This window comes from Helianthus annuus, chromosome 3, assembly GCF_002127325.2.
Source record: "Helianthus annuus cultivar XRQ/B chromosome 3, HanXRQr2.0-SUNRISE, whole genome shotgun sequence".
In the NCBI taxonomy this organism is placed as follows: domain Eukaryota; kingdom Viridiplantae; phylum Streptophyta; class Magnoliopsida; order Asterales; family Asteraceae; genus Helianthus; species Helianthus annuus.
This window is the reverse complement of record NC_035435.2, coordinates 79,803,641-79,815,959: the sequence shown is the minus strand read 5'-3', so window position 1 is coordinate 79,815,959 and position 12,319 is coordinate 79,803,641. Positions and strand designations below refer to the sequence as shown.

The 12,319-nt window shown below is 35.3% G+C and overlaps 1 long non-coding RNA gene across 9 annotated transcripts; it reads right to left on the bottom strand.

The window, feature by feature from the left end:
- Window positions 1-2,221: 2,221 nt before the first annotated feature.
- LOC110928937 lies at window positions 2,222-11,775 on the bottom strand. Of its 9 annotated transcripts, none has more exons than XR_004888495.1 (7): window positions 11,444-11,775; window positions 10,021-10,119; window positions 9,079-9,165; window positions 6,386-7,727; window positions 3,647-3,745; window positions 2,636-2,791; window positions 2,222-2,482 (listed from the first exon to the last, which is right to left on the bottom strand). It is a non-coding gene; the product is annotated as an uncharacterized LOC110928937 (long non-coding RNA). The 9 variants fall into 9 exon arrangements; XR_004888496.1 differs by having other exon boundaries at window positions 2,636-3,745; window positions 6,386-6,480; window positions 7,643-7,727; XR_004888497.1 differs by having other exon boundaries at window positions 2,636-3,745; window positions 6,423-6,480; window positions 7,643-7,727.
- Between the last annotated feature and the right edge of the window lie 544 nt (window positions 11,776-12,319).

Genomic DNA, 12,319 nt, shown 5'->3' with positions numbered 1-12,319 from the left:
TCAACACAAAAGCATTGGTGAGTACACAAGTTTGTATATACATAGCATAAGTATGAAAAGAATTTAATCGAATCCACATGGCAAATTGTATACAAGGTTATCTAGCATGCAATACTAAGTGTCAAACCCAAGTGTCCACAAGAATTATAAGTGTCACTCGCCACAAAAGTAACGAGACTATTTATGAATAAAAAGCTTAACAATACCCCAACGGGTGGCGTGCTACACCTATAGCGTTATATATGTTAAGTTTGGGCTAGCTAAGTTAATGTCAAGTAGCAAAGTATGAATCTAGCATGAACCTAAGTATAACAAGTAGCATATATGACAGATTGAGAATATAAAGTATGTTTACGTGTGTGTTTGTGAATTTTGTACATTAACATGTTACAACCCAAATTGTGTAAAAAGGAAATGGGTCAAGTGTACTCACGGTTTTTTCAAGCTTCCACTTGTTAATCCATGAAGAGTTGTTGGTTTGGAGATGGAACACTGAGTTCTCCTACACGAGGAAACATAGGTGCGTGAGTATTTGCAAGATAACGGAGGATTCAGATTCATAATTTAAAGAACATAAAAGTATGTATATGAGAAAGTAATCATCTAGGCTTAAACACTCGTTTTTGACACTATGAATACCATATGGGTTAAAGTGATTTCATGGGTTAAGATACCCATTAGAATAGTAACGAGAGTTTTAAGTCTTAGATGATATAACTTATTACCATGACGAATAATCACTTGACTATTATCACGGGTTGTCACAAGGACAACTCGGATGGTAGGAGGATAACCTTCCTTTAACCTCTTTCGTAAGATTCACCAATGCACAAGTTGTCACAAGGACAACTTGGATGGTTATGAATGAGATGAAATGGAAATGGAAATGAAATGTACATACTACTCAAGGGACAAATCATCAAGTGAGGTGGTGGATTGACGGTAAGATAGCCAAGGCTTCCAAATAAACACACTCATACTAAACACAAGTTTTGTTTCAAGAACAAGTTTGGAAGGTTACAACACTTGTGGGTTAGAAACCCTTACAAAACTAAAAGTTTAGAGGCCAATAACACCTCCGAATTTGTGTGACACAACCTTGGTTAGGCTCACTAATCATGGATTTGATTAATGGCACAAGAACACAAGTTGGTTTGAAGGAAACATAAGTTTAAAAAAAGTTTATTCCAAAGCAGAAAGTTTGTTACACTTTTGACCTTAAATATGGTGATGTTCCATCTTGGTTTTCCATGGAAAACCTATGGAAACACTCCTAGAGGTGTTCCAAGTGTTAAGAAGAAAGAAAAGAGTAGAAAAGAGCAAAGGAAGTTAGCTAGAACTCACTTGGAAAGTCTTGAACTTTCTGCTTATAATCTGAGATTTTGATGCTAATTAGAGAGTGTTTTGAGTGAGAATGAAGTGTTTGTAAAGTGAAAAATGAGTGGAGGAAGTGTGGGTTTTATAGGTGAGGTTTAGGGTTAGGTGTTAAGTGTATTTAATGAGAAAAACACACCGAACTAACACATTTTCGCCCAATACCCGTGCTGGAAACCAACATTCTGCGGATTGGCCCCTATGGCGGCCCGCGACAGGATCAAAGGGAGGAGGCCGCGGGGCACGACGAACCTAAGGCTGGCCTTTAGTTTGATTTTTTTTTTACAATATTGGTCCTTTATGTTCCATAAGTTATGTTTTAAGGGTATAAAGTGTGTTATAAGGTGTTTTTAAGTATATAAACATGTGATCAAGTATAATATAAGTATGTGCATCGTAAATAAGTATCAATTATGTATAAACATGGATAAAAGCATGTAAATTGGGTACGTATGACATGTATTTGCAATTTCACCACGCGTTTACAAGAATCATGAACAAGACATCAATGTAATAAGAATTCACGACATATAAGCATGCACGAATATATAAGGTATAATTTGTATGAAATAACGAATTTTGTTATGATCCAAGTCTCGGATTTTACAACGAACTACGATTACAAGGATTACAAGTTTCCAAAAATAGAAATACAAGACAAGTTTTCTAATTAAGGAAAGTTACGAAAAAGCGGAGCGTTACATTCTCCCCTTCTTTAGGAAATTTCATCCCGAAATTTAGGAAGATGCAACGAACATGTTACGTCCGCATTTGCGTCTAATAAAAGACGACTAAAGGACACTAGAAATATAAAAATTTTCTTAAAAGTGTCCAACTTTTCGGAATATTAAATGATAATATCAATAACGCAGGTGCATTAATTTAACAAAAATTGGGCATGACCCGTCCATAAAACGAGCATTCCCCTGTTTTAAACATAATCAAACTAGATACAATTCTACGATTCATTCGACAAAATACTACTAAGAACCAATACAACAAATTTTGGACTAAAAACATTTGAACAAGCTAGCGGAAGCGTTTGGTATGACATAACATGAACACGCGCTCGCTCCGATTCTCCAAGTCGCCTGAATTGAGGATTTACCTACATTCAACAACAAAGCTTTAAAAAGTTAGTCATTTACTTATTTACTTATAAAACCGTCACTTTAGTTCCATTCGTGTATGTACTTTCATTTCTCTCGCGCATTCGATTACCCAATTAAATGGGTATGACGTATATTTTCAAACAACTAACCCGTTGGTAGATGATGACGACCAAACATAAAATGTTGTATAAACTAAAACGTCCACAGCATATTCTAACCGCATAAGTTACTTCAATCCGATTATCCTTTCAAGATTCAACTGTTTCATTATTATATCAACACTTTGAAAGTCCGACATTCATAACCTGCACTTTCAAACATACTCAATAATAACTTGGTTAGCCAAACCCGTAATCTCAACATATTCATTTACTACATCTTCATAAAAAGGACGTCAACCATTTAAATGCATCCAATTAACTTATATTCCAAACCCAAGGGCATTATTAGTAACGCTAATTCTCAAGTGCATCCAAATCATGCATTCGCACATACTTGCACACATACAATCTTACAATCATACACATCTACATACCTAAAATACATTTAATCATACCTACAATCATGTATTCATACCTACGTGTTCCGTACGTATTTTTGTATACATTTACATGTAATACATGTCCAACCTCATTACATACATCTAACACACTCTTATATAAATTACATGAGGCTTAGACTTGGGTTTACAACTTATAATCGTCAAGGAAACACTCGAAATCATGTTTGGGAGGCCCGTCGTAATTCACGGATAATATACCGCAACCTACGGCGCATAAATCACATAAATAATATTTTTGACAGAACCTTCACCCGACCGTGTCAGTTCACCACCCGGCCGTGTCAACTCTGCACTTTTCCTAGCCATTAATCCTTACCGAAACGGACATAACTCTCTCATTTTTCATCCGTTTTGCGTCACGTTTCTTCCTATATGATTGTAATTTAATATTCTATCATGTGACCTTGAAGTCCAACATCCGAGTTAAGGAATTTCTTAACTTATACGTATTCGGCTTGTTATTTATCTATAAATTATTCGACCCATTCGTGCATTTATCAAAATAATCTATTGATTTGACCTCAACTTCATATGAACTTAATAATTAAAACATTATATTACTTAAACAACTAAAGAAGTGATTATAGAAATCACTTACCTTGTGCTCATCATGTTTATGCTAGTTTCTTTGCCTCCTCTTTGACCCGTTTGCTTCCCATGAGTTGGTCCATCTTGACATGGTTCTTATTCTTTCAAGCTATCATGTTTACAACATTGTTAGCATATATGCTTATACATAATAACATCCATTTCCAACACATGGGTCACATTGACTTTCACTAGTCCATTATAACATACACAAGTCCTATTTTAACAATTATTTCATTCCAATTCTGTACATTTTATCATTCCATCATCACAAAAGTCATACATGAGCTTCTAGCATGCATAATTATGTATTTACATCATGTTCATTATTCTTTCAAAATTCCATACTTAGAATGATAACATTTTCTAAGTTAGGCAACTTGTTTCATACATTAAACATTTCATACCATTTCTTAACACCTTGGTTTTTTTTACACATCCATTCTACTATTTTCTATCAACAACCCGTTTCGACCCGTTGGTGCAATCATATGCATAGACTAGTTGGTAAGTGTTTTAGACACTTAAAACAATCAAATAACTTACTAATAATTTATTAAAATCAGTAGTTCATGATTCATACAAGTGTGCATAACAATACAACTATTTTTACTTAATATTTATACTAAAAATGTGCAGCAACTTTCTGCGCAGCAGCTGTTCACGACACATTTTAACCCATTTATCTTCTGATTCAGTTCTTCATGTTCAAATATGAAATGATCTACACTCAGAGATCTTTCTAAGCATATAAAGATCGTAACAATCGGACATTCCTATGATTTTATATGATTTTTACAAAATCAGCACAGAAGCTGAAATGCTTCCAAACAGCTTGCTGTCAAAACGAATTTACTAACTTTTCATGCTGTTTTGACCCACTAAATCTCATAACCAGCCTCTTATGACCAAATATGAAATGTAATATGCGAAACAGCCTTTTCAACGATATAAGGCTCGTTGTCTAACTCCTAATAACGAATGAAATACGGCCTTTACAAGATGACTATCTAAGGCTGTCAAAAGTAACTATTTTACACAAACTTTGTAGGCATTTTATCAAACACTTGGCGGGTTTCGCATTTAAAGCATAATGTACAAATATTCTCATGTTCATCTTCCTAATTCATAACATAGATTATCAATTCCAACTATAATTATATAACTTTTATACCATTATCTAACAATTACTTCTTACAATCAACATCAAGTATCAACATCACACAAGCATTGAACATGTATAATCATCCATATCATCATCTCTACTACTACATGTAGGTTTATAAATTTTTCTTTCAATTTAACTAAAATCAAACATGATTTCCACTCTAGGGAGTAACCCTAACATCTAATCAACACAAATCATACCATGAATTTATGATTGGGTTGAAACCCTTTTTCTACAATTCACCAAATCCAGAAATTCGACTTACCACTTCACTAGGTATGCTTAGATGATCGATAAGATGGCTCATGCACTGGATTTTCTTATGATTTTAGGCTTCAATTACTTGATTTCTTGAGTTTAGGGTTTCCCCCTCCTCCTTCCTTGTTCGATCGTTCCCCCAGACACACTCACTGTGTTTGGGGTTTAGTTTGTTTGTTTTTTTTTTTTTTTACTAATTTAAGTTTAATCACTTTGCACTTTACCCCCTTCACTTAGTTGCTAATTACAAATCTAATCTTTAAACTACATTTCACTACCATCTTGCCATAAATCCTTAATTATGTTAAGTTTGTTATTTATCCTCACTTGTTTTATTGAGTTTTTATTTTTGGGGCGTTACAAATATACCCCCCTTAAAAGAGGTTACGTCCTCGAAACCTTTCTCATTTCAACTGGACCAATTCTATTCCTACTTTTTCATCTTTTCATTCACGAGGCTTAACACCACATGGATGTATTCGAGATCTTGGCAAGAGTTTCATTCATTCATAAACGTCTTTGTACGTATTGTCCCTCCGTTCTTAAATCGAGTAAATTACTTTCTTAATCGCATTAAAGTCAGAATCTGATCCAGAGCTCTTATTAGTGTCGTTTTCACTTTATACTGCTAGCTCCTAGCACATACCATCACTAGCGCTTCATTCATCGAATTTATTTCAATTGTATACAGTTATTAACCATACAAACTAAGTCTATGACTTGTTTCTAACATCCTATTTAAGCATATTACATTCATATGTTTACTAATTGAAATAAGTCGATTTATTTCATTCTACTCATACATCATATGCTATCTTTCATTTTGTTCACTATGAGCCATCCTAAACATTCCATTACTATCTTTACTTCTGATTACCCTTAAGCTCATAGGAGGGGTCGATATATTATCATACGCATATTATAATCATCCAAAGACTTATTGTTACAACCAAAATCACCTCTCTTAAACTCACGTATCCATACTTAACACGAAAACTAAGCATTATTTCCATGGTACCATTGTTATTTATGCCATGCTTATCTTTTCTACAATGTCTTGTTCAAATGAACATGACCAACAAGCCGAGCATCAAGGTTAGTATTTCTTATGATACTTGTCATCTCTTACATTCTATCAGGATTTCCACAGTTACGAGCATTCAAGTTCTATACCACTTGGCGATCACTACGAACATTTTGAAATTCGTTCTACATTTTTGCATTTCGGTTTGTATATATATATATATATATATATATTCTATTACATCAGTCTCTAGTCGAGTCATAACCTCCTATTTAAGTTATAACTCTTTTTATACATACCTGACGGAAGTAGATTCCGTTGATTTGTTATCCATACCTTACGTAGATCATTCCTTTCCGATTAGTGACATTGCGTGTCCATTCATCAAGCTCACCTACGAGTACAAAACTTAAAATATCAAAACATTAACTAACGAGCCCAATGGCAATCGCCATCTGACCCGCATGACCCGTTTATCCTTTCGACCCTCTCGCATGCAACGCATTCACATAAATACATTCATATATATATAAATATATATATGAAAATTTAAGCATAGTTTGAATCATATCACTTAAGAAACATTTACTTGTCTGGTTCGTAATTCCTTACACCTTCGGATATTTTCACTCCTATCATACTTTTGTTCATTTGCTTTATGTTTACTTATATGACTTGTATGACATAATTATGGTCAGACTATTGGCTTCTTCTCAAGTAGACTAGCCTTAGTCGTTTATACCTTAAGTCCATTTCACGGATTCGAACACCTTACTCATACCTTTCGTACCTTTCACGTTTTGAATCTGTCTCATGAATTCAAATATTGCATTCACCTCTTTCATTCCTTGAATTCGTCTTGTGGATTCAATCATTTCATTCGCATATTTCATTCCTTGAATCCGTCTCGCGGATTCAAGCATTGCATTCGTATATTTCATTCCTTGAATTCGTCTTGTGGATTCAATCATTTCATTCGCATATTTCATTCCTTGAATCCGTCTCGCGGATTCAAGCATTGCATTCGTATACTTCATTCCTTGAATCCGTCTCGCGGATTCAAGCATTGCATTCGCATACTTCATTCCTTGAATCCGTCTCGCGGATTCAAGCATTGCATTCGCATACTTCATTCCTTGAATCCGTCTCGCGGATTCAAGCATTGCATTCGCATACTTCATTCCTTGAATCCGTCTCGCGGATTCAAGCATTGCATTCGCATACTTCATTCCTTGAAGGTACTCTCAATCCCCCGAGAGTCTTACTACCCATTTCACCCACACGCCTAGCTGCTACCAAACTCTATCGGACATACCTGTAATAATTATCACGGTCTCACGAACTTCATACGTTTCTTGTGTATTGGCCAGGTACACATTCCACGTACTAGTTTCGTGTCTTCGCGTAATTGCCACCTTATGTCCGAAGAATTCAGTTTCGGCTCGTGTAACATTTTCAAAAGTTATTTACCATGTCGTTATCATAATTTGTTCAAAATTTTTCTTTCACTTGCTTAACCATACCATTTCATACGCCCATACGTTAGGTTTACGTACCTGGGGTCAATTTGTTTCATTACTTGCCTCGATGCCGGTCCTAGACCGCATTCACGGATCATCTCTTCCAACAATTGCGCTTACCCTTCACAAAACATTTAACACATTAGTATCATCATCATCATTAACGTTGCTTGCATCAGCCATCTACACAATGTCATGTTTACATTTAATACGGATCATAAGCTTTCAACACATCATAGTTCATTAGTCCATATTACTTATTTACATTCTTACATTTCGAGCTTCACTTCATACATTCGTCTTTTGTTTCATACCGTTACGCACAACCATTCACTATCAATTTGTTCTATCCCTACACGGCTTACTTAGTCTCATAAGAACTCAATGGAACCGTGAATCGGGCTTCCGGGATGGACGGTTAGTTAAAATTATGAAAACTTGAAATTTCAGCGGACTGAAATTATGTAAGCCGTCGGCGACGGATAAGATGCCCGTCGGCGACGGGCTTTTAAAAAGGGCGTCGGCCAGAGTTCCCGTAAGCAGTTAAATAGGGCGTCGGCCCAAAAAGGGGCGTCGGCGACGGATAACATCCCGTCGGCGACGGCCTCACGTTTACTAAAATCGCTGCATTCTTTGTTTTGAGCTTATTAATTGTTTTTTTTTCGGTTCGGTTCCAGCCATACGGTCCCTGAACTTCTCGTTTAACCTCCAACTTTACTTCCCGTATATATATATATATAGCTTAAATATTTACATCATACTCGTATTAAACGAATACTTAAAATTTTACCTCATTGGCGACCTCGGAGCGAGCACACACTTTTGCACGAGCCTTCGATTTGAGTTCAAGCACTATTACTCTTGCTCGAATCCCTCAAACCTAGGCTCTGATACCAACTTGTTACGTCCGCATTTGCGTCTAATAAAAGACGACTAAAGGACACTAGAAATATAAAAATTTTCTTAAAAGTGTCCAACTTTTCGGAATATTAAATGATAATATCAATAACGCAGGTGCATTAATTTAACAAAAATTGGGCATGACCCGTCCATAAAACGAGCATTCCCCTGTTTTAAACATAATCAAACTAGATACAATTCTACGATTCATTCGACAAAATACTACTAAGAACCAATACAACAAATTTTGGACTAAAAACATTTGAACAAGCTAGCGGAAGCGTTTGGTATGACATAACATGAACACGCGCTCGCTCCGATTCTCCAAGTCGCCTGAATTGAGGATTTACCTACATTCAACAACAAAGCTTTAAAAAGTTAGTCATTTACTTATTTACTTATAAAACCGTCACTTTAGTTCCATTCGTGTATGTACTTTCATTTCTCTCGCGCATTCGATTACCCAATTAAATGGGTATGACGTATATTTTCAAACAACTAACCCGTTGGTAGATGATGACGACCAAACATAAAATGTTGTATAAACTAAAACGTCCACAGCATATTCTAACCGCATAAGTTACTTCAATCCGATTATCCTTTCAAGATTCAACCGTTTCATTATTATATCAACACTTTGAAAGTCCGACATTCATAACCTGCACTTTCAAACATACTCAATAATAACTTGGTTAGCCAAACCCGTAATCTCAACATATTCATTTACTACATCTTCATAAAAAGGACGTCAACCATTTAAATGCATCCAATTAACTTATATTCCAAACCCAAGGGCATTATTAGTAACGCTAATTCTCAAGTGCATCCAAATCATGCATTCGCACATACTTGCACACATACAATCTTACAATCATACACATCTACATACCTAAAATACATTTAATCATACCTACAATCATGTATTCATACCTACGTGTTCCGTACGTATTTTTGTATACATTTACATGTAATACATGTCCAACCTCATTACATACATCTAACACACTCTTATATAAATTACATGAGGCTTAGACTTGGGTTTACAACTTATAATCGTCAAGGAAACACTCGAAATCATGTTTGGGAGGCCCGTCGTAATTCACGGATAATATACCGCAACCTACGGCGCATAAATCACATAAATAATATTTTTGACAGAACCTTCACCCGGCCGTGTCAGTTCACCACCCGGCCGTGTCAACTCTGCACTTTTCCTAGCCATTAATCCTTACCGAAACGGACATAACTCTCTCATTTTTCATCCGTTTTGCGTCACGTTTCTTCCTATATGATTGTAATTTAATATTCTATCATGTGACCTTGAAGTCCAACATCCGAGTTAAGGAATTTCTTAACTTATACGTATTCGGCTTGTTATTTATCTATAAATTATTCGACCCATTCGTGCATTTATCAAAATAATCTATTGATTTGACCTCAACTTCATATGAACTTAATAATTAAAACATTATATTACTTAAACAACTAAAGAAGTGATTATAGAAATCACTTACCTTGTGCTCATCATGTTTATGCTAGTTTCTTTGCCTCCTCTTTGACCCGTTTGCTTCCCATGAGTTGGTCCATCTTGACATGGTTCTTATTCTTTCAAGCTATCATGTTTACAACATTGTTAGCATATATGCTTATACATAATAACATCCATTTCCAACACATGGGTCACATTGACTTTCACTAGTCCATTATAACATACACAAGTCCTATTTTAACAATTATTTCATTCCAATTCTGTACATTTTATCATTCCATCATCACAAAAGTCATACATGAGCTTCTAGCATGCATAATTATGTATTTACATCATGTTCATTATTCTTTCAAAATTCCATACTTAGAATGATAACATTTTCTAAGTTAGGCAACTTGTTTCATACATTAAACATTTCATACCATTTCTTAACACCTTGGTTTTTTTTACACATCCATTCTACTATTTTCTATCAACAACCCGTTTCGACCCGTTGGTGCAATCATATGCATAGACTAGTTGGTAAGTGTTTTAGACACTTAAAACAATCAAATAACTTACTAATAATTTATTAAAATCAGTAGTTCATGATTCATACAAGTGTGCATAACAATACAACTATTTTTACTTAATATTTATACTAAAAATGTGCAGCAACTTTCTGCGCAGCAGCTGTTCACGACACATTTTAACCCATTTATCTTCTGATTCAGTTCTTCATGTTCAAATATGAAATGATCTACACTCAGAGATCTTTCTAAGCATATAAAGATCGTAACAATCGGACATTCCTATGATTTTATATGATTTTTACAAAATCAGCACAGAAGCTGAAATGCTTCCAAACAGCTTGCTGTCAAAACGAATTTACTAACTTTTCATGCTGTTTTGACCCACTAAATCTCATAACCAGCCTCTTATGACCAAATATGAAATGTAATATGCGAAACAGCCTTTTCAACGATATAAGGCTCGTTGTCTAACTCCTAATAACGAATGAAATACGGCCTTTACAAGATGACTATCTAAGGCTGTCAAAAGTAACTATTTTACACAAACTTTGTAGGCATTTTATCAAACACTTGGCGGGTTTCGCATTTAAAGCATAATGTACAAATATTCTCATGTTCATCTTCCTAATTCATAACATAGATTATCAATTCCAACTAGAATTATATAACTTTTATACCATTATCTAACAATTACTTCTTACAATCAACATCAAGTATCAACATCACACAAGCATTGAACATGTATAATCATCCATATCATCATCTCTACTACTACATGTAGGTTTATAAATTTTTCTTTCAATTTAACTAAAATCAAACATGATTTCCACTCTAGGGAGTAACCCTAACATCTAATCAACACAAATCATACCATGAATTTATGATTGGGTTGAAACCCTTTTTCTACAATTCACCAAATCCAGAAATTCGACTTACCACTTCACTAGGTATGCTTAGATGATCGATAAGATGGCTCATGCACTGGATTTTCTTATGATTTTAGGCTTCAATTACTTGATTTCTTGAGTTTAGGGTTTCCCCCTCCTCCTTCCTTGTTCGATCGTTCCCCCAGACACACTCACTGTGTTTGGGGTTTAGTTTGTTTGTTTTTTTTTTTTTTTTACTAATTTAAGTTTAATCACTTTGCACTTTACCCCCTTCACTTAGTTGCTAATTACAAATCTAATCTTTAAACTACATTTCACTACCATCTTGCCATAAATCCTTAATTATGTTAAGTTTGTTATTTATCCTCACTTGTTTTATTGAGTTTTTATTTTTGGGGCGTTACAGAACAGATGCGGATACTTAGCTTTTATATCACTTTCGAGTTCCCAAGTAAACTCAGTGCCATGTTTTCCTTCCCATCGAACCTTGACGATAGGAATTCGACTGCGCCTTAATTGCTTAACTCCTCGGTCCATGATCTCGACAGGTTTCTCCACGAAGTGTAAAGTCTAGTTGATTTGAAGATCTTCGAGTGGAACTTGAAGTCCTTCCTCAGCTAGACATTTCTTCAAGTTTGAGACGTGGAAGACAGGATGAACGTTGTTGAGTTCTTCAGGTAGGTCCAGTCGATACGCTACCTTGCTAATCCTTTCGAGAATCTTGAAAGGACCTACATAGCGAGGTGCAAGTTTCCCTTTCTTACCAAAATGAACTACGCCCTTCCAAGGGGATACCTTGAGAAGTACAAAGTCACATACTTCGAATTCCAAAGGTTTGCGGCGCTTGTCAGCGTAACTCTTTTGTCGGCTTCTGGCTTTCAGCAAGTTGTCTCGAACCTGTAAAATCTTGTCCGTTGTCTCTTGT